The sequence below is a fragment of the Dermacentor albipictus genome, chromosome 3 (genome assembly GCF_038994185.2).
Source record: "Dermacentor albipictus isolate Rhodes 1998 colony chromosome 3, USDA_Dalb.pri_finalv2, whole genome shotgun sequence".
In the NCBI taxonomy this organism is placed as follows: domain Eukaryota; kingdom Metazoa; phylum Arthropoda; class Arachnida; order Ixodida; family Ixodidae; genus Dermacentor; species Dermacentor albipictus.
In genome coordinates, this window is record NC_091823.1 from 180,528,151 (window position 1) to 180,551,092 (window position 22,942).

At 46.8% G+C, this 22,942-nt stretch overlaps 1 protein-coding gene and 1 pseudogene across 5 annotated transcripts in view; one reads left to right on the top strand and one right to left on the bottom strand.

Moving 5' to 3' along the window:
* Window positions 1-22,942, bottom strand: part of ZnT63C (zinc transporter 63C) — a 190,191-nt gene that overhangs the window by 84,302 nt on the left and 82,947 nt on the right. The window lies entirely within an intron of this gene.
* Window positions 7,664-12,171, top strand: LOC139057105 (piggyBac transposable element-derived protein 4-like; annotated as a pseudogene).

Sequence of the window (22,942 nt, forward strand, 5' to 3'; positions counted from 1 at the left end):
CAGCCCGTAGTGGCACCCGTGGCCCACGGCCACCCAGCTCCCAGAGCAGCGACCTCATCCGAGTCAAAGAGATAGATGAAGCTATTTACCTAAGAAATTCAGACCACCCACGATGCTTCCGTACTCACTCGCTTCAGGCTTCCCACTGCTCCACGGGCGCTAAGCCTCGCTCTCCCAGGATGCAGACCACGTGGCTTTCATACCGACAAATGTCATAAAAAAAAAAAACACTTGCGAAAAGGCTTAGCATGTTGACATGTTCATACACACTACAGCTGCCGTCGCCTCGCTCAAGAAAGCACGCCGCCAACGCTAGCAATCAAAATCCACGCTAGCCCTACGCTTCGGTTCAAACAAAGGTCTCGAAAGAAGCAAAACTGTTAAATCTATCGTCCGATGCCCCAAGAGCCCCACGTTGGGCGCCAGATGTGGGGTCTCCTCCGTGCTCTTGGGACAAAGGAACGACAACACAGTAGTGCAACCAGTCACAAGGGCATTTATTGCACCTTTCATAGATCAATGCCTGCTAGCCGAGTTGCTATCCACAAAACTTGCCGATGGGCGCGCGACAAATCTAGAAGTCTGACACACCGCGACCGGATGGCGAGCAAATATGTTTGCCCCATGCTGGATCCCAACGCCTGGTCGTTCGCGCGTACTGCCATGCGAACAGTGGCGCATTCCAAGGCGGTCACGCGAGACGGTCTCACAGAAGCATGGGTCGGCGCACGCACGGCACGGCACATCCGTACCGCTTGCTGTCCCGAATTCAAGAGAGATGTGCCTTACACTCCCGCACCCAAATAACCCTGCCGGTAGCAGCGCAACACTCGCGCCATCTCTCGCTCTGCGCTTCAACCACATCAACCGCCGCAGGCGTCACGCAGGCCACGCGGGATTGCAGGAGATGGGGGAAAACAAGATATCTGGGGACGCGCGCGAGAGTTGCGCATCCGCACAAGGTACAAAAGTAAAGCGGTCATTTGTGAGCTGCGGCCATTTTTTTCGCCATTTTGGATACCTCGCAAGGTAGTGTCAGATAGGGGGATAGCATTTATTTCTGCGGAAATCCATGAATTATACAGGAACAACAGAATCTGAACTATCACTTCTGCACTTTATCACCTCACAACCAATAATCAAACTAAATGATATGTTGGTGAACTGAAGAAAGCACTGGCCTGAGGGACATTGCAATCCCTTAACCTTCAAGTTTCGCTATTCTTATTTCGGCAGCATACCACGGTCCATCAAACAACTGGAGTACACTAATTAGAGCTATGTCTCGCCATGGGCTACCAACACTCATTGATCTTCTTGTGCTGAAAGATAAAACAGCCGACAAAGACCAACAGCTGCCCATAAACAGAAGATTCCAGCCAATGAACTCGTCTTGGTAAAGTAATTTGGAAGGGATATCGACTGGTGCTCGGGTATTCTCGTGAAGCCTCGTGAAAAGTGGCACAACCACCTGTAGACAACACCTCAATAAAATAAAGAAGCACCGATGTGATCTACTGGCAGACATCCAAGTGTCGCGGAACCTGGCATGGGAAATAGACTTCGACTCGAAGGAAAACGCAGCTCAGATGACACCGGAGCAACAACATGCCATGGTTCCAAGGAGATCAAAACGCGTGAAGTGGATGCCTACCTTCTACAAGGCCGCCTTCCAAGGGGGGGAAGGAAGTTGTGTTTGTGGCATGTGTTTGCATGCCCGATTAGGTGACACTCGAGTACAGTGTGGAACGGCGTGCTGGTAGATGCGCCTGCCGTGGTGCCCCGAAACTGATGGTGCTTCCTATAATTGGCAGCAGATGATGACTCACATAGCAATGCAATTCAGCCGCCGTGTTCGGTTTCTGGGTGGGACAATAACTAGTGAGTAGTGTGTGATTGAGCGCGGTCGGTGCAGTTGCCATGCTGGGGTTGTTTAAATCATCATCATCAGCAGCCTATTAAGGCTGATGATGATAAGCCTTTAGTGGCTCATGAGTGTCCGGGCGCAATCTGTGGTGGACGCAGGAAAGTGGTGATCACCGACGAGGGGAGCAAGGAGAGGAGATGCCATGCCAGTAACACTGTGCGAATGGGTGTGCACACACATCAACGACAAACCTTGCAGCCATATGGCTGTGATTGCATCCCATGCTCGCAGCCACAGCGGTGTGCATTCGCAGAACACTTCAGACAACAGCTACAAAGGCATTCATGGATATACTTTCACCTATCGCAGTTTAGCTCAGCAAAGTGCCCATAGATTTTTTAATGTCCACTGAAGGATGAAGGCTTCTCCCTGCGATCTACAATTACCCTTGTCCTGCACCAACCAATTCCAGCTAACGCCTGCGAATTTCTTAATTTCATCACACTACCTAGTCTTCTGCCATCCTCAACTGCACTTCCCTTCCCTTGGCACCCATTCTGTAATCCTAATGGTCCACCGGTTATCTAACCTACGCATTACATGACCTGCCCAGCTGTATTTCTTTTTCTTAATGTCAATTAGAATATCGGCTACCCCGTTTGCTCTCTGCTCCACACTGCTCTCTTCCTGTCTCTTAACGTTATGCCTCATATTCTTTGTTCCATCACTCTTTGCGCAGTCTTTAACTTGCTTTTGAGCTTTATTGTCAGTCTCCAAGGTTGTGCCCTACATGTCATCACCGGTAGAACGCATTGACTCTACACCTTTCTTTTAATATTAATGGCAAGCTTCCATTCAGGATCTGACAGTGTCTGCCGAATGCGCTCCAACCCATTTTTATTCTTCCGTAAATTTCCTTCGCATGATCAGGGTCTCCTGTGAATAACTGACCTAGATAAACATACTCGTTCATTGACTCTAGAGGCTGAGTGGCTATCCTGAACACTTGTTCCCTTGCCTGGCTCGTCATCATCATCAGCCTGGTTACGCCCACTGCAGGGCAAAGGCCTCTCCCATACTTCTCCAACAACCCCGGTCATGTACTTACTGTGACCATGTCATCCCTGCAAACTTCTTAATTTCATCCGCCCACCTAACTTTCTGCCGCCCCCTGCTACGCTTCCCTTCCCTTGGAATCCAGTCTGTAACCCTTAATGACCATCGGTTATCTTCCCTCCTCATTACATGTCCTGTCCGTGCCCATTTCTTTTTCTTGATTCAACTAAGATGTCATTACCTCGCGTTTGTTCCCTCACCCAATATGCTCTTTTTTTTATCCCTTAACGTTACACCCATCATTCTTCTTTCCATAGCTTGTTGCGTCGTCCTCAATTTAAGTAGAACCCTTTTCGTAAGCCTCCAGGTTTCTGCCCCGTAGGTGAGTACTGGTAAGACACAGCTATTATACACTTTTCTCTTGAGGGATAATGGCAACCTGCTGTTCATGATCTCAGAATGCCTGCCAAACGCACCCCAGCCCATTGTTATTCTTCTGATTATTTCGTCTCATGATCCGGATCCGCCATCACTACCTGCCCTAAGTAAATGTATTCCCTTACCACTTCCAGTGCCTCGCTGCCTATCGTAAACTGCTGTTCTCTTCCGAGACTGTTAAACATTACTTTAGTTTTCTGCAGATTAATTTTCAGGCCCACTTTTCTGCTTTGCCTCTCCAGGTCAGTGAGCATGCATTGCAATTGGTCCCCCGAGTTACTAAGCAAGGCAATATCATCAGCGAATGGCAAGTTACTAAGGCATTCTCCATTAATCTTATAGGGGTATTACTCAAGCTCGCGCGTGCGCACCTGACCCTTCTCTGGATCGCACAGCGCCGGCGGAGCGGCAGTCGCTTGTCAGCACTTTCGCAGCAGCCCTAACAGTCAGAGCTGTGACCCCTAACCTGCGGTGCGCAGTGAGTTGCGACCACGGCGGGTTCAGGCCAGGGGGGACAGGGTGAGTCTCGACCTAAGGTGTTTATTCACCTTAGAGTACAAATATACCAACTGACAACAACAGCAAACACACATACAAATACGACACAAAACCACAGCGGCAGAGCGTTCCGCATGTCTGGGGCGAAATAAACCGCACAACGTGGGAACCACAAAAGAGGCTGATAAGTGTTCAGCTCACCCAGAGTGGATCCGCGCTCGGGCCCTGGGGTGGTCAGTCGTTCGCAAAGGCCGAGCGCAGTAGGGGGACGGCGTGCGGCGGTCTGCGGCTGAATTGAGATGCGGCCTGTCGCAAGCTCCTGAGCCGAAAGACAAAGATGCATCGGGGGAATAGCGCTTCTCCCCGAGCGGCGGAGAGGGAGTCTCCCCGGTTCCAAGAAAGGGAAAGGAGGGAACGGGGTGCCTTGGCTGCAGCGTCGCGGCCAGGCGCGAAGAGCAGCGGGAGCGGCGAAGGTGCCCTCTCCCCGCTGCCCTCCGCGAGCGAGCACGTGATTATCGCGTGATAACCGCGTGGCCGCTCCGGAGATATCGGGATGCGCGTGCGATCCCCACATCCCTCCCTCCTTAAAATAACGCTTTAGCCGCTAAGAGGCCGGCGTCACCTGAGGCTTTCCTGAGAGGGACGTGCTACTCCGACAGCAACACGGTTTGAGTCCAAGTTGGTGAGGGAGCAGCTCTAGCTGCAAACCACCGTTGTCGCCGTGTAGGTAGCCGCAAGCCAGGCCGGAACATTGAGTGATGGTACAAAGCAGCTTGACAGTAACAGGATGTAGTAGGAGGCAAGAAGGCTGCTGGTTCCGGGTCACCTTGCTTCTCGGCAGCGTCACCTGCCTTGTCGGATGTGCCGTGTCCGTGGTGGCGAAAGGGCCCCTGCATTTCTCTTGGCTGTTTCGATTATGCTGCCGCGATCCCCGAACCGGCCTCGATATGGCGCAGGGCAGCTGTCTTTTGGTCTTCCCGGGGTTCGTTGTCCTCTGGTATTGGCGAACGCGTTTCTTTTTGTTCGTTCCGACACAGCTCTCTGTCGTTGCGCACCCTCGCGGGTGTCGGCACGCAAGATCAGCAAAGGCGCGCCAACCCACCCCTGACGATGGCTTGCACCTCGCTGCGCAGCAGGGGTCCACTCTGTCCTTGCGGGCGAAGTCTTTCGCTCGGCCTTGAGGCTGGATACTTGGTTGCGAGGCTCGCAACTCGGTCGCGGAGTTCTGCGGTGCGGTTCGGGGAATTCTGCGCCGCTGTGACCATTTCGGACTGGAACTCGCTCGCTGCGCTTCCCACCTCGTTGTTGGCTGCCGGAGGATCCTCTTTTCTCACCGCCTGTTGCCTGAATTGCGTTGCTAGCTGCTTACGGCCTGCTCGTTCGTACCCACAGCGGAGACGGGCTTTTCTTAATAATAATAATAATAATAATAACCTTTATTTATTTCCATCAACGTGATGGGGGAGGTAAGGGAAAAAAAGCTGTAAGAGACAGCTTGACTAGTTCCCGCCCCCCCAAAGAAAAAAAAAACATTCCATAAAGGCAGACAGTTCAGCTATCGACAGCAAAGAACATTTTTTGATTGTACAAAAATAATACGTAGAACTACAAGCATCTTTGTGGCGTATAAATATGCACATTCCCAAACATGTGCACATGTAACTGTAGTAATGACATTATGTTTAAAGGACACTGTTGGAAGACATATGTAAACAGCATACACACAACAACAGCTTATTAACATCTGCATAATGGTATATCATGAACATTCGTCACTACATTTCACAATGAAAAAAGAAAGAGTTCAGGAACCACGTCAGAAGACAAAAAGAAATTTGATGTGCATACCAATTATACATACGAGAACAATGTTCAGGGAAATACAACTGAGGCAGAAAAGAACAATTTTAATTGCTGTTTTGATGTGTGTTCTATTTGTATAGCGTGTCTGTGACAAAAATTTAATAATTCTGGCAGCTTTCTTTTCATCAATTGCTGTCCATTGGTTGTTCTACACGTTTCTACGTTCCAAAGTTCCCTACTACGTGTATCGTATAAAGGAGCTTTCTTAGACAGAGAAGCTAAAGCTGAGAGAAAGTTTATGTTTTCTTTCACATCCTTTTTATATGTTAAACACAGATGGTATGGATACATTTGAGTAATTTTCATAATTTCCAGCTTTTCAAACAAAGGCTGAGACGGATGATCTCGAGGAACACCGAGAACATGTCGCAACATTCTTTTTTGCATTGTAAGAATTTTACGTAAATTTGTAACAGCCGTACTTCCCCAAACTAAATGTGCATAATTAATATGAGAGTGAAATAATGTATTGTAAAGAATAACCTTGACCTGCACAGGCAGTATTTCTTTATTAATGTACGTAGCTCCTACGACACTTGAAATCTTAGAAACAACATGTTCCACGTGGTCTTCCCACGTTAAGTTCTCGTTGAACACAACGCCAAGAGTTTTGAATGCGCGGAGTATTTCTATTTTTGAATCGCCCAACAAAAGATCTGTATTTATAAAAACGCTCTTATTCCTTGGACGGAAAAGTATGGCTTTCGTCTTGGCCGTGTTTATTTTTAATGCATTAGCACTTGACCACTCAGTCAAACGCGATAGGGAGCTATTTGCTTCAGAAATTAAATCATTCGGACATGCAGCTGAGAAAAGCATAGTCGTGTCATCAGCATAAATGATATGTTTAACGTTCGGATTAATATATATAATGTCATTCAAATAGATATTAAATAAAAGTGGTCCAAGGATACTTCCCTGAGGTACTCCTGATGTTATTGTTTTTTTATCGGAAGAGAAACCATTGAGGTAGACATACTGTTGTCGATTTTCTAAATAAGATGCTAAAAGTGCTAGTGCATTACCACGGATTCCATATGTATCTAACTTTTTGAGTAAGATTGAATGTGTAAGAAAATCGAACGCTTTTGTGAAGTCTACAAAAACACCCAAGGCTACTTCTTTTTTTCGAAGGCGTTTAAAATAAATTCTTTCTGCTCCAGAAAAGCCTGTTCCGTCGACCTGTGTTTACGGAAGCCAAATAGTGCTTGAATGGTTGCTGCACGGCTCCCGACGGGCGGTCTGCTGCTGCGACAATTCTGTTAGCCCCTCTCGCTTCTTCCAAAGAGAAAGCGCGTGCTCGCTCTGGAAGCCTGCATGCTAGACATCGGAGAAGCGTTCCGTCCGATATCATGCACAATAAAATAGCCTCCACGAACCGGACAGAGTTAGTTCTGACGAGATCGCAAGTTATAACACCACACTGGGCTCAAACGTCAAGCTGTGCCACCCGATGCCGCTGCCTGCGGGCGCGGAAGAGTGTTCTCCTCGGGCCACTCATTCCCTCTGTCGTAGTAGGGTTCGAGATCACAGACATGCACCGGTCGGCTGATCGGTCTTAACTTCAAGTCCGCCAGCCTGTACACGAGCGAAGAGACAGTCTCTCGCACCCGGTGCGGTCCTGTCCATTTCGGCGCCAGAGAAGCTGAGAATTTCTTACTGGCGGCGCACATGGACGCAGCTGGTATTGCTGTGGGTGCGCGGCACTCCGAAACAGCTGGTAATGCTGTGAGCGCGTTGGATTCCTACCTGCTAGACTCTGACGGCGTCCTGCTGAGATACATTCTCACGGAGAAGGATACACATGAGTCCTTCAAAGCGGTGATTCCACGCACGCTGAGAGGAGCACTTTTACGCTACTTTCACGATACGTGCATCGCCGGGCATGCGAGTGGCCCTCAGACTGATTTGAAGTTGTGCCGCTTTGCTACCTGGCCTGGAATGAAGTGGGATGTGATGCTCTACGCCCGCTCTTGCAACGTGTGCCAACGCGTGAAGCCACGTGGTGGACGACCACCCGGGCTCATGCAGCCGATCAATAGCCGAACACCGCGGCAAATTGCGGCATGTGACGTCATGGGACCTTACCCCAGGACAGTGAGTAGGAACCGATTCCTTCTCGTAGTCACAGACCATTTCAGCAAGTGGGTGGAACTGTTCCCCCTAAGGAAGCTGACGGCACGCATAATCACGGGAAAGCTGATCGAGGTGTTTACACGATTTGGCTATCCTGAGCAGCTGATAACGGACAATGCGTCCTACTTCACTGCCAAACTCTTCGTAGACTCTTGTACAGCTCTCGGCATTAAGCACAGGAGAAAAACCACGTACCATGCCCAGGCGAATCCCACTGAGCATGTGAACCGCAACAACGTGGGGCCCACAAAAGAGGCTTCAGAGGTTCAGCTCACCCAGAGTGGACCCGCACTCGGGCCCTGGTGCGGTCAGTCGCTCACAAAGGCCGGGCACAGCAGGGGGACGGCGTGCGGCGGTCTCAGCGGCTGAATTGAGATGCGGCCTGTCGCAGGCTCCTCAGCCGAAAGACAAAGATGCATTGGGGGAATAGCGCTTCTCCCCGAGCGGCGGAGAGGGAGTCTCCCCGGTTCCAAGAAAGGGAAAGGAGGGAACGGGGTACCTTGGCTGCAGCGTCATGGCCAGGCGCGAAAAGCAGCGGGAGCGACGAAGGTGCCCTCTCCCCGCTACCCTCCGCGAGCGAGCACGTGATTATCGCGTGGTAACCGCGTGGCCGCTCCGGAGATATCGGGATGCGCGTGTGATCCCCACAACCTTTATCCCCAATTCTTCCCAATCCAGGTCTCTGAATACCTCCTGTAAACATGCTATGAATAGCATTGGAGAGATCGTATCTCCCTGCCTGACGCCTTTCTTTATGGCGATTTTGTTGCTTTCTTTAAGGAGGACTACGGAGGCTATATAGATATATAGAGCCCCTATAGATATCTTTCAGTATTTTTACATAAGGCTCGTCTACACCCTGATTCTGTAATGCCTCCATGACTGCTGAGGTTTCGACAGAATCAAACGCTTTCTCGTAATCAATGAAAGCTATATATAAAGGTTGGTTATATTCCACAAGTTTCTCTATCACCTGATGGATAGTGTGAATATGGTCTATTGTTGAGTAGCCTTTACTGAATCCTGTCTGGTCCTTTGCTTGACAGAAGTCTAAGGTGTTCCTGATTCTATTTGCGATTACCTTCGTAAATAGTTTGTAGGCAACTGACAGTAAGCTGACCGGTCTATCATTTTTCAAGTCTTTGGCGTCCCCTTTCTTATGGATTAGGATTATGTTAGCGTTCTTCCAAGATTCTACAGTTATGGATTGCTATAAATCGTGAAGGTGCAATTATCACTCGGAAAAAAGGAAAGCAAGGTATGCTTTGTTTGGTTCTTTACTTTTTTATTCATCTTATATTGTGGCATGTATGGCCCCATCGTTTATGAGGTAGTGTGCCAGATGGCAGGCATCTATATTTTGGTATCATTCAATGCGAGCCACCCATGCATGTGATTTGCAAGCAGTGAAAGAAGTTTTGATTTTTACTCGATGACTATTGCAGTGCTCAACCTTGTTGCCGGTCATAGATGCACCCAGTTTATAAGATCACCCTTAATTGCCTGAATGCCGCATCCCTCCCCCCTTTCTGCGTGCACTGTGTGCATCGATTCTTTTTAGCTCACCCACAGCATAGCGGTTGCAGGGTGATCTTATCGCAGTTAATGTGAACTCGCGTTGTTAAAATGTGCCAGTAGGTAGATAATTTTTTTGTAATTTTAATAAATGGTTCAAATGATGATCTGGAGGCTGTTGTTCATGACACTACTAAGGTGTTCTCATCCAACGGTGCCGCGCTTAGCTTCACTTGGGAAACTCCGAAGAATTTATAACTACAGTTCCTGGACCTAGTGATGCTATTTAAGGATGACCATATCTGCTGGCAATACAGCCCGAGGTCTAAGAAGGGGTTACTGCCTTTTAACAGTGCCTATTTCAAACTTGTCAAAAGAGGAATTGTAATGAATTGCCTTCAATCAGCCGTAATGAAGACATGTTTCCACAAAATGAGCGAAAGCTTCGGCCTCCAGGTGACGGGGCTGAAAGAAGCCGGATACCCATCGGTTTTAGTTACTGCCGTTTTAGAAGCACTGCTTCAAAAGATTAACTCTTTCGCTACCGTGCCTATTCAGATCGATCAACTTGATCGACGCATTTAAAGTTCAAACTCTCGTGCAGCCTGCGAGTGCCTAGCGCCATTTAGGTTAGAAAGTGGGAAGCACACAACGATTTCTGCTATGTTTTGCTGGTTTTTTTACTTTCCGGTTCCTCTCCGCGCACCGCAAAAAGTTTTGTATTGTCAGGCAAGCGCGTCGATCATGGCGTCGTCATCGCGTGCAGATGCTCCTAAATGACGTCATGTTTCTCGCCAATCGAGCGCTTCTGTAGCTGATTTTGCAGATGCAATGAGTAGTAGTGAGCCTGAAAAAGACGTGGACACATCAGAATTCAGCACCGAGGACGAGGATGCATCAAATCAAGCCATAAGATCCAGCGGGTGAGTGTCAGTTCTATCTGCGGCGCACATTTCGATTACTAATAAATAGTTATGGGTTATAGTTAATAGTTATAGTTACTAATAAATAGTTATAGTTATTTAACTAACTAAATAGTTAGTTAAATAATAGTTAATAAATAGTTAGCATGTACTCACAGCTATATTATGTATTTTCAGGGTCTCAACGTCATACAGACACGATTTCCTGCCAGCAGCTGTAAAGCGCGTACAGTTTTTTCCTAGAAGAAACCCGGGGGTCGAAGTTGGCAGCGCGCTCCGGAGTAACGCACAGCACTTCATACAAGCCATTGATATCTTCCAACTATTTTTCACTGCAGACCTAATCAACGTTATCTGCGAAAACACAACCAAATATGTGTGGACGCATATTTTAGAGACGCAGACCTACGCAGAAAACGACAGCTCGTGGAAAAATTTCAGTCGCGGTGAAGTAATGCAATGCATCGCAATCCTGATCTACATGGGAATTGTGGAACTGCCTCGCCTCCATCTCTAGTGGAATACCTCGGAGTTATTTTTAGGCCTAATTTCTCCAAAGATTATGCCCAAAAGCCGATTTTTTTTTCGTTCCTTGCCTTTCTCAGTGTCATGGACACAGAGAAAACTCACCCTGTTTGCGATGGCAAGCTGCACAGGATCGCACATCTACTGCAGCATATGTATGACGTATCAGGTCAGCTTTTCCAGCCATAGCGAAATTTGTGTGTGGAAGAACGAATGGTTAAATTAAAAGGACGATCAGGAATTCGGCAGTATGTGCGTGACAAGGGGCCAAATGGGGGTATAAGCTATGGGTCCTCGCTGACTCAAGGACAGGCTACAATTCAGTGTTTACACCAGGAAACGAGAAACGCCCAGCTCAAAGGGACTGGCTTATGACATTGTAACCCGCCTGTGTGATGTATATTTGGATAAAGGCTACATCAGCTACCTCGACAACTTCTACACGTCCACCTCCCTTTTTGAACATCTCCCTGAAAGGAAGACTATCTCTTGAGGAACAATGCGCAAAGATCGTTGTGGACTGCTCTCCCAGATGAAAGACTCCACTTGGGAGAAAAAAACAACTCGAGATGACATTCGCTGGCTGCGGTGTCATGATGTGCTGTACTTGCAGAGGAAAGACAAGTGCGCTGTAAACATGATAAGCACAGCACACACTTCCAACAATCACGTCACTGCAATGCGAAAAGTGAAGAGAGGAGACCAATGGACAAAGCTCCCCATCAGGCAGCCACTTTTGATAGAAGACTATAATAAGGGCATGCTTGGTGTTGACAAATCCGATCAACTTATTGCTTCCTATAATGTCTTGATGAAGTTTGTCAGGCGGTGGAAGACATTGTTCTTTCACTGCATTGACATTGCTGTCGTCAACAGCTTCATCGTTTTCCAGGAACACAGGGAGCGTCACCCCGAGATAGAGGAGCTCTCCAGAAAGACTGGCTTTGACCAGCTTGCATTTCGAATTGAGCTGGTAAACCAGATTTTTGGGTTGGACGACAGACCTAGTCACCCTCCACCTCCTCCAAAGAAGTCTGAGCACAAGCCCCAAATGCAAGAAAAGTGCCATAACTGCAAGCTCTGCTATGAGAAAAACAAAGTAGAGATGAAGACGGCAGTTTTTGTGAGCCATGCGGTGTGCATCTCTATTTCATCCCGACGAGGGACTGCTTTGGAGAATGGAATGCCACTCAACCACGCTAAGGGTTTTTTTTTTTTTTTTGGAAAGAACAGTTTTTCGAAAAACTTTCTGAAACCTGTGTTATTTCTTTAGAACGTATAAGGCTACAAACTGTACATCTTCAAATTTTTTTACCCGAGATTTTTAAAGTTGTGCACCTTTTTCAAGCAGAGTGATATCCTCACTGTATAAATTTTTATATTATAAACATCTTTTCATTACTTGTGTAATAAATATATACGCAACATTTATGTTATTGAATAGAAAATTCCCTTAGCTACATTTTGATACCTAACAATGTAAATAAGGCATTCGTGCATAGCCGCCAAATAATATTTCCTTCTACCTAGTAAAAACTGCCCTTTTTCCCTTGGTAGCGAAAGAGTTAAGAACCCTAATCCAAAAAGTAAGCCTGGTAAGTGAAAAAGGTAGATGCAGGTGATTTCATATACAGTGAAACCTCGTTAAACCGTAGCTGGCCGGAGCTAGGAAAAAGTATGTACTAAATGGTAGTACTGTTTAACCAAAATAGCATGAGATCGCCCACTTACCTGTCGAAAACGGATCTCAGAGAGAGTGCAATGAAAGGGGAAAAAAACATGCAGTATTTATTCACTTCGCGCAACAAAAGTGTTATTTTCGTTTGATGCCGCGGCGGCCTTGCACAACGACAGCAGCCTCAAACTTACTGAAGCTGCGTGCCAGCTTTTCAGCCAGCCCCCTCTTCTCAGCAAACACTCGCTGGCAGATTCCTCGTTGGGGTTACGTATTCTCCGTGCACGCGTGCAGTAGTGCTGCAGAAGTCCCAGGGGCGCATTTTCATTGCTGGGTGCCGGAGTTTGGAATACTCTTCGTTTGGAATAGAGTTATGTTATCGCACCCCTGTTCTCGTTGCGACGATTGCATTCATGAGGCTGACATAAGGTGTAGCTTCTGCCACTGTCAGGCCTGAAGCGCCCGTGCTGTCGCTTTCCGTGTCATCCTTATCACTAGAGTGTTTTAGCAGAACGTTCTTGGCGGTCCGCTTTGCTCTCGCACACCCGCTCACAGTTAGCGGAGCGGCGGACAAAGAATCAGTTTTAGCAGAGCGCCCGGCTGCGTCCGAAAGGCATGTGCTCGCCTGACGCGCCACCTCGCCGCAGAAGCTAAAACCGCTATGAACATAATACTCAAGTCGTAAGAATTGCCGCAATAACATAATATATTTGGAATTACTCAAATGTCTGAAGGCATTTCACACAATACATTGCATTTTCATTTCTTATATATATATATAATCCTTACATTAACAAAGCCGTTACGCTGTGTTGTAGCCAAGGCAAGGTTTACTGCTATTTCAGTACACCTAAAACGTGGTCCGTATAAACAAACGTGCGCACATGGCAGGGTTCTGGAACGGGTTCATGGCCACAACCTCCCGAAGTAGATCTTCATGTCTCCTAAAGTGTACTCTAGGTTTGCGCTTTACAAATCCCGATTCAAACGAGCTCGTTGACGGGCCAGCAGCACTGGGGGCAGCCATTTTGCTTCGCTAGACCTGCTTGACCCGCTCGCCGCGCTCCGCTGAGAAAGCTTTCTAGCAGAGAGGGAGCTCCCGTCCGCTCGCCCGCTCACGGCTGAACGGGTCGCGCATGTGCACTTGCGCTTCCGCTAGCCCGCTGAGCGGAGCGGACCGTCAAAAACGTTCTGCTAAAACAGCCTACTGTCGCTAGGCGACACTTCGGCAATAACAGAGGCAACGATGGCGAAAAGTCGAACCTCGTAGCCCACATGTCTTCGCGGTCGCAGCAGCGCTGCGGAGCAACTTCTTCGCATTCCAAATGCCACACACCGTAGTCAAGAGCAGATCCTTGTCACGTGCCAGCGCCGACTTCTTCGTGTCACGTTCGATAGCACAAACGATGTCTAATTTTTCTTCTATGCTGAGCACCCTGCGTCTTTTTTATCTGACCTTCGGAATGACGCAAGTCCTCGCTTGCACGACCCCATAACGATCTCTGGCACGGTGTCGAAATGATGTTGATGTTGATGTGGCTTCACGCGCAAACGCATAGGGCGCTTGGAAGCCGTTGTTCCGATCTCTGAGGCTTGTTGTTCTGCCGGGCCGCCCGATGGAGACGACGCACCACCGTGTTTGCGCGACGAAAAGTTGAAATGCTACGTTTTAACCGATGCATACGCAATAAGCTGGTATGATTTATGCGGATACAAAACACATTATGCTAAATGGCCGTTGAGTCGGGGATTTGACTTTACCACTTTTAAAACTAAACTACTGTTTAAGCGGGTACGGCTTATCGAGGTTTTACTGTGTTCATAAACTGTCACACAGCATCAAGCGGATTCCTTCGAAGCATGATGTCCCGATTGTGTTTTCTGCACTGTGTAAGCTGTAAAAAATTTGTGCAGTGACAAACAAAGAAAAGTTGCCGCAATTCACTACCCTGCACATAAATAAATTCAAGGACTGTCTGGCAATTGTTGTTTATGAAATTCCTTCAGGTTGTGGTCATCAGTATATAGGCCAAATGGGGAGATCTTTCAACGAGCAGGCCAGGGAGCAAAATCTTAATGTTCGTAATAAGACAGGTGGCTTTCTGGCTGAACATTGCAAGCTGTGTGGCTGCAAGCCAAAGTTTCATGACACTGAGTTTCTGAGGAAAGCAAGAGACGGGACCGAGCGAGAAATCTTTGAAGCTTTTTTTTATTAAAAGATTGGCTGACAACTACGTCAGCAAGCCATCCATATATTTAAATGACACTGAGATTGAGTTTCTTGAAGGTTTTGTTTAGGTTTTAAATATTTCACCCCCTTTTAAAGTTTTTTTTTTTTTTTTGCACAGAAGCCTGCTCAAGCCATGTGTGTGGATTCCTTGCTCTATGCGCATGTTCCTTGTTTGCATTATCATTTTTTCTGCATAGTGACTTCGCCTTAGCTCTAAGCATTAAGATACGTGGCGACAGCAAACTATGTTCGATGAACATATCTTGTTCGTACTGTTTCTGTAGATTTAGCAATGTATTCGTAAATGTTTGCGGTACGCATCTTGTTTTTGGTTGATCATGTGTGACCACATCTGTGTTAACAGCAGTGTTACACAGCAAGCCTTTTGAGCATAGATAGCCCAGTTTCGGTGCAAATAAAACCAGTTGTTAGTCAGCACTTGTGATGTGATTTGTGTTTCTTTGTCTCCGTTCCAGTCGGGCTGCACCTTTTGAATAGCCATGAACCAACTCGCCCCAAATCAAATTTTTATTGCAACACATTTCTAGCGGTGCTTACATTTCTAGGACTCAGTCAATGCCTATGATATATGCCGAGACATATGTTTGCTGAACCGCAACAGCCATTATGCACATCCATTGTAATCACGAAGGCAGCTGAGGCAAGCAATGAACGCGTAAACATGTGATGAAGCATGGCGGTGCCTGCGAGGTTGCAGTGAAAAGGGTCTTTCCGATCACTATCAATACTTCAAAACTGCGACTTTTTTACTCATAGGACCACTAATAGAAACAATGCATAGCAGCTACGGTAATTCCAGATGCCATACTGGATCTTGCTCGACTTCTTGGACATGACGTGCACACAACGACACAAATTTAGAATGAACATCGTGGTCGTGAACAACAGGTTGTCGCCTGTCGCCTCGCTTTCATGCAATTTTAGAGTAAACCTTTTCTTGGTTTGACTGAGTAAAGAGTGGTCCACTGATAGTGCCATCCCAAGGCAGGCGACACTATCAGCCGCGGCAGCGGAGTGGACACGAAAGCTTCCAAGGCTTCGCTTTGTACAGCTGATGTGAAGATATCGTTTGACAGCACGAAATTGTATCTGATCACTGACTCTCAAATTGAACAAAGTGAAATACTTTTTTAAGCTGAAATTCATTCTTTTTTTCTGACTGGTTGATAATTCGAAAATTCTTACAGCCCCTTTTATGTAAGAAAAATCTGCTGGTGACTGGTCATGCATTAATGGCTGAATTTCAATTAACAAAATTTCAATTTAGTGAAGTAATTTGCTGATTTTCCTGACTTCATTACCGATTTTAGCGACCTCACTTAGTTTTCTGTTCCATGCATAAGCTGATTACTGCTATCCTACAAGATCACACATTGTAACTTGTTCACAAATTTATTTGTGAATAGCAACAATTTGTGCATACTCTCATATCTTGGTTATAAACTTGCTTTAATACCATATTTACCCGATTCTAACAAGCCCCTACATATAACATGCACCGAACTTTTGAAGGCCTAATAAGTCTAACCCACTTATAACGATTCCAGATATAACAATCTATTAGCTATAACAACCACATTTCAGTGCAATTATGATGTTCTGACCCTGCCTATTGAAACTGCTTCCAGATATAAATACTCTTTTAAAACTTTGTACAGTAACAGTGAAGGGTTTGAACCAAGGCAGGGTAAAAAGAGGGCACGTGAAGCATGGCCACACTGGGTGCACGGCAGCGCGCACCCTGCTGCACAGTCCAACCACGAGTACGGTGCAGCCTGCAAGACGAGTGACTGACCGGTGCACATGAAATTTGGAAGCCGCGAAGAGGGTCATGCACTTTCAAGGCATGCCTACGCCAGGGAAGAGGTCCGGTAGACACTGCATGGCCCGGGGGGTGTACTGACGCCTGCACTGGTAAGATGCCACAACGGCATCACTCGCTCGTCTCTCTGCAATTGTCCGTGCAGCGTTACACCTGTTTCGATCATTTGGAATGACGTCCTTTCACCGTGGGAACAATGGCTGCTCAAGCATTCCCATCGACGCAGCCCGAGCAAGCAAGAATGTTGCACCACGCACTGCCACCACAGAATGTTGCAAAGGATTGGCAGTTAATGCGCTGTTATCGGAAGATCACGCTTCGGCCATAGAGAAAGAAATCTGCAGCACTTCGATGACATATTGCTGCAGATTTGATGATTACTGATAACAATTGGCAGTCATATTTTACTTTCGAATGTTGCATTGTTTTTCCATTGAAGCAGCATAGATAACGTAATTTTATGGCTCTTGTGTGGCTGACACGCAGTCACGCAATACCGATACTACGATGGCCGACAACTTTGCAGAATGGCGGCATGCTGCAGCAGTTACCGAATTTTACACTTCCGGCCAACTGGAAGAACACTTTGCTCACTTGTGCAGAATATGGTCATGCCCCGCTGGTAATTAAATATATTGCAAGCTCTCGAATAAAAAATGGCAGCTGCGCTTGCAGTTTCTAAATGACAGGTGATCAAAACCAGGTGGTGTTTTAAAAGAGCTACATGATACCACCTTTCGTTCTCAAGATGAAAGTTTCAAATGGAAGTTTGCAGCTAGGTGGGGGAACGCACCAGATACAGAAATGAAACTGAAAATCTGGTTTTAGGACCAAAGTGCTGCCAAACTGTAACTGCTGATGCCAGCTTCCGTGTGGTTATTCATTAAGCATTTTTAAGGGTGAGTCCATATTATAACAAACTGGTGATATAACGACCACTTTTCACAGAACTATCTAGTTTGCTATAAATGGGTTTGACTGCATAAGAAAATAAAAGTGCATCTGAATGTAACATGCTGCCAATTCTTAAAGAAAAATATAGCATGCACTATTAGATTTGGCGGACGATCTTACGGCTGTCAAGCAGATGTAGGACTCGTCGGACTACCTTGCCGCTGCCACCATTTGAGGGAGTCGAAGGTCGTAGAGATGAATTCGGTGAACAGGATTTATTTACAGGTTAACATATTTTAAAACAAGACATACATCGGCAGTCTAGCGCGACTCCCATATGGAGCCCGCAAGATTAACATTCAGCAAACAGCATTCGAGCACGCAGCTCACTACTACATTTTCAGCATAACAACGAGCACTCAGCTCCCAACGACGAGCACGACACGAGCACACTCTAGCAGCCGGAAAACGCTGCTTATAAGCCTCCGCTTGACGTCATCGTTCGGCGTGGACGGAGCACGAGTGGTCGGGAATGTTCGTCCAATCATTGTAAACTTGCCAGCGCCCCGCCGTTTGGCCCACACACAAATGCTCCGGAGTCGACGTCAGAGGGCTTTGTAGAACTCTCAGTACAGCATAGCCCGCGGTGTCGTCGACCGAGGGCCTCGTAGAACTGTGCGCCGTCCCAGGTGGCACGGCGGCGCACCACATTCCAGAGCTGACCGCGCGCCACGTGGCCGCCAGTCATCCGTAGTTCTCAGAAGGCACCTCGTCTGGGGGGCTTGGAACACGAGCAGCGCGCTGAAAGCTGGCACGTTGCCACCCCGTACGGCCATTCCTAACAGCACCCCACATTTGCAATCATAAAAAACGAGACATGCAGCATTTACTTCACAGACAGATTTTTTTTATTAACTTCCATAATGAAAATCGCGTTTTGTCATCACTATTTGTGCTCAATTGGCCACAGATACCAAGCACACTGTGGCGGTATTCTTGAACAATCATGTTATTGAGATTCTGCATCGGACACATACTTGGCACACCACCAGAAAATGCTGGGGCCGTTTACATCGTCACATAGGGTGCTGAGTCTGTGAAATCTTGCGAAATTAATAGTTCTGAAATTATTGGCTGGAACTAGCACTCAAGATTGTAATCGGGCTCAAAATGAACCAACATCAAACTTCACAAAAACGTGCTGCGTCAGTATTTTGTGATGGAAATGACACTGTATCTGATGGCTCTGACAGTAGGCTGTTGACGCTGTGAAGCCGGTTTTCATTTCGTATCCAACTGTAAAGTGCAGGCAATTTATGGACCTATTTTCTTGAAAAAAGGTGTTAGATTCAGGTACAGTAAAACCTCAACAATGCTACCCAGGTTTATTTGAAAATTCGGTTAATTTGTAGAATTCGTGTAGTCAAATAATTTGCAATGCAAATTACACTTGATGCATTGAAATGCCTGCATGCATCCATCAGAATAACTTGTAGTTTCTGGTTGAGGTCTCCAAGCCTGGCATGCTGTGGCACGCTTCCAGCTTCGCATACCTTAGCAGCAGTGTCAGAAATATGGCAGCCATGATGTGTTTCCAGCTCGTGCAATAGCTTTCATCTAGTAACACTGATTTCTTCTGATATTTGCAGTACATTAAATGCATAGTTTTCGAGATCGGACTCGGAGGGAGCCGTCACCGATTGAGCCAGCACCAGATTCCGTGATGTAGATGCTGATAAGTCATACAGCTGTGCAAAGTGGCTATGTTGTAACTATGTAGATACATGACTGAAGGTGAAACACCAGCTAAAAACGCAACACGCACTGGAATAGAAGATGAATAGCAGTCTTCTATTCCTGTGCACATTGTGTTTTAGTCGGTCTTTCACTTTCAATTGCCTGTGCTGTGTAATGGCGCACATCAATTTTATATGTTTCTGCCCACTACACAGAAGCAAGTCAGAGCGTCACCATCATCGTTACCAAAACGTAGTGTCGAAATACTGCTTCTAAGGAGAAACAGGCTACGCTCGAAGGCTACGCTCTTAACAGCTGCACATGGCGAATGTGATTTTAAGAGATGGAAATGCATCATGGCCACGTTGTTTTCAACAACATCTATAAACGTGGCGATTTGTTTTTCCGTTTCTGGGTTTTCTGTCACATGTCCTGTGCTGTTCTCCACTGCTGGGGTGTTGTGTGCATATAAAAATCCCAGCCATGTATGCATTTCTGCTAGGGTACGAAGAGAGAAGCAGGTAATCATTATGTGCCCTCTTGTGCATTTGCTTAATTATCACGAGTCCCTAGAGCGCATGATTAGTGGGTTAGAGACCCTTCTTGGTGCAGCAGACTGTCGCGCCAAGCATCGCACTCATCAACAATTGCTCCTGGTGCTGCTAGATGGAAAATAAACATTACATGCATGTGTCTGGGTTTTTCTGTTATTTTCGAGTAATTCGAAAATCCGCTTAACTTAAAAAGTTCTTGCAATCCGGAGGACTCTGAATAAATGAGGTTTTATTGTACGGTATTTAGACTATCGCATTCCCAGCAATGCTGAATGGCAAAAGTCAGACACAACTGTCCATCCCTAGGGCAGTTTGATGCCCAGAGTTGTGACACTTGCATTACTTCCCATTTTATGGTGTCTTACATTTGATATAGATTTCCCACAAGACAGCTTGAATGCCCACATTTTTTCATTTATAACATGGTAAGCATGATGAAAACTATTCATGCTCACAAAACCTTCACGCCTTTATTATACACCTCACAAGGCATTTTGTCTCAATTTTTACTGCAGACCAAAGTAAAGATTGAGAAGGTTCAAAGGCGTGCTGTGCAATTCATCTACAACAAATGCAAGAATTCTGACTCTCCATCTCTACTCATGAAAAATAATCAAATAAAACTTCTTTGCACCGGAAGAAAAACAACGAGGATAGTATTTTTGCCCTCCTTGTTACATGGAAAGCTCGGCATCCCAACCATACCATATGTCACGCCGGCTTTAACTCGCAAAACATGACACACACACACAATGATAGCTTAACTCCTCATTTCACAAAAACAAATTGCCACAAGTTCTAATTTCTTCCGAAAACAATAACTGACTGGAATTCACTACTTGAAGAGCTTTTCCCATGTGGAAACTTTGAAAAGGCCATTAACAATATTTTTTAACCTCTAATAGAGAGTTTTATGCCACTTGCATTGTGATCCTTTTGGAGGTGCCAGATGTGTTGTGCATATGTATTTGGAAGTGTTTTATATCTATTTGCATGCATCTTAACATATTGTCACAGCCTAGTAGGAGACGGGAAAGCCGGTGTCGAGGACGTGTAAAAGCACTTTATCAGCGCAGTCATCGCGACATCGTTGTCGTCTCCGTTTTTCTACTCGCGCGCTACTTCAGCGTCGTTTTCATCGCCTGGCACATACCCGCTGTAACCCTAGAGGATATGGCATTTGCCCCTCCTTTGAAAAGGAGGCATCGTCCCGATGCACCAACGTCCGAAGGCTGTGCACAGACGGTGCAAAGTTGAGGTTATGAGGAAAAGTATGGCTTCATACGATGCCCGTGCACAAACTCAGGCAGATGCCGCCGGCGTTTGGAGCAGTTATGGCTGTGGGGGACCACTTCATAATTCACATCACTGTTGCGGCGCAGAATTGTATACGGGCCAAAGTATCTTCGCAGGAGCTTCTCAGACAGCCCCCGCCGACGAATTGGAGTCCAGACCCACACCTGGTCACCGACGTTGTATGTGACGGGTCTGTGCCGGAGATTGTAGTGTCGGGCATCGTATTTCTGTTGTTCTTGGACTCGGAAACGCGCAAGCTGCCTGGCTTCCTCTGCACGTTGCATAAACTCATCGGCACCAGTCTCGTCGTCACCGCACTCGTGTGGCAGCATTGCGGCCAACATGGTTGTCCTTTCCCGGCCGTAAACAAGGTTGAAAGGCGTGATGCGTGTTGTCTCTTGGCACGCCGTACTATATGCAAATGTAATGTATTGTAAAATCTCGTCCCAGTTCTTGTGGTCGACATCGATGTACATACTCATCACGTCTGCCAGAGTCTTATTCAAACGTTCTGTCAGCCCATTGGTTTGGGGATGATAAGCCGTGGCCTCTTGGCAAGTAGTACCACTTAATCGGAAAACGGTGTCCAGAAGCGCAGCCGTGAACACAGATCCTCTGTCTGTTATGATCACTGCGGGAGCACCATGCCTTAGGACAATGGCTTCGATGAAAAATTGCGCTGCTTCGGCTGCTGTTCCATGTTGGATAGCACCTGTTTCAGCGTATCGAGTAAGGTAATCTGGGACAACGATTATCCATCTATTTCTGGCAGTAGACAGTGGAAACGGACCTAAAAGGTCCATGCCAATTTGTTCAAACAGCGCGAATCAGCCAGCCAGCAAAGTGCATGATGATCACTGACAACGGTGAAACACCGACCATACAAATATGGCCGTAATTTCAGGACGGCCCACACCAGTATGAGGCATTCTTTTTCATTTATAATTTCATTTATAATTTTTCATTTCATTCTTTTTCTGTAGTGGAATAGTTAGCCTCCGTCCTTCATAGCATCCTACTGGCGTAAGCAATCACTCTTTAGGTGCCGTCCTGCCGCTGTACAAGCACTGCGCCAAGGCCGACATTACTAGCGTTGGTATAAAGAATCGTAGGAGCATCATCATCAAAGCGTGGGAGCACGGGAGGAGTCTGCAGCCATTGCCGTAAGTCGTGAAATGGCCGTTGCTGGTCTTCGCCCCACACGAAGGGGACATCTTCTCTGGTGAGATGTGTTAATGGCCATGCGATGCGCGAAAATTCCGCAATAAAGTGTCAGTAGTAGGCGCAAAGGCACAGAAAACGTCGCACGGCCTTTTAATCTGATGGCGTTGGGAAATTAGCAACGACAGAGATTTTATCAGGGTCAGGTCAGACACCTTCACAACTAACAACGTGACCGAGAAATTGAAGTTCTTCAAAGCCAAAATGGCACTTTTCAGGTTTTAAAGTTAGACCAGCTGAGCGTATTGCTTCAAAGACCATCTTTAGTCTCCGTAAGTGTTCCTCGAATGTGACAGAGAAAACAATCACGTCGTCGAGGTACACCAGACACGTTTGTTATTTGAGGCTGGAGAGTACCGTGTCCATTAGTCGTTGAAACGTTGCTGGCGCAAAAAAACAAACCGAAGGGAAGCACCTGAAATTCATAAAGCCCGTCGGGCGTCACGAAAGCGGTCTTCTCACGGTCTCTCTCATCAGCTTCTATTTGCCAGTAGCCGCTTTTCAAGTCCATCGGCGAAAAGTAACGTGTGTTTCGTAGCCTGTCCAGTGAATCGTCGATACGCGGCAGCGGATAAATGTCTTTCTTTGTGATGTGGTTGAGTTGTCGATAGTCGACGCAGAAGCGCAGGCTACTGTCCTTCTTTTTCACCAATACAACAGGCAATGCTCAA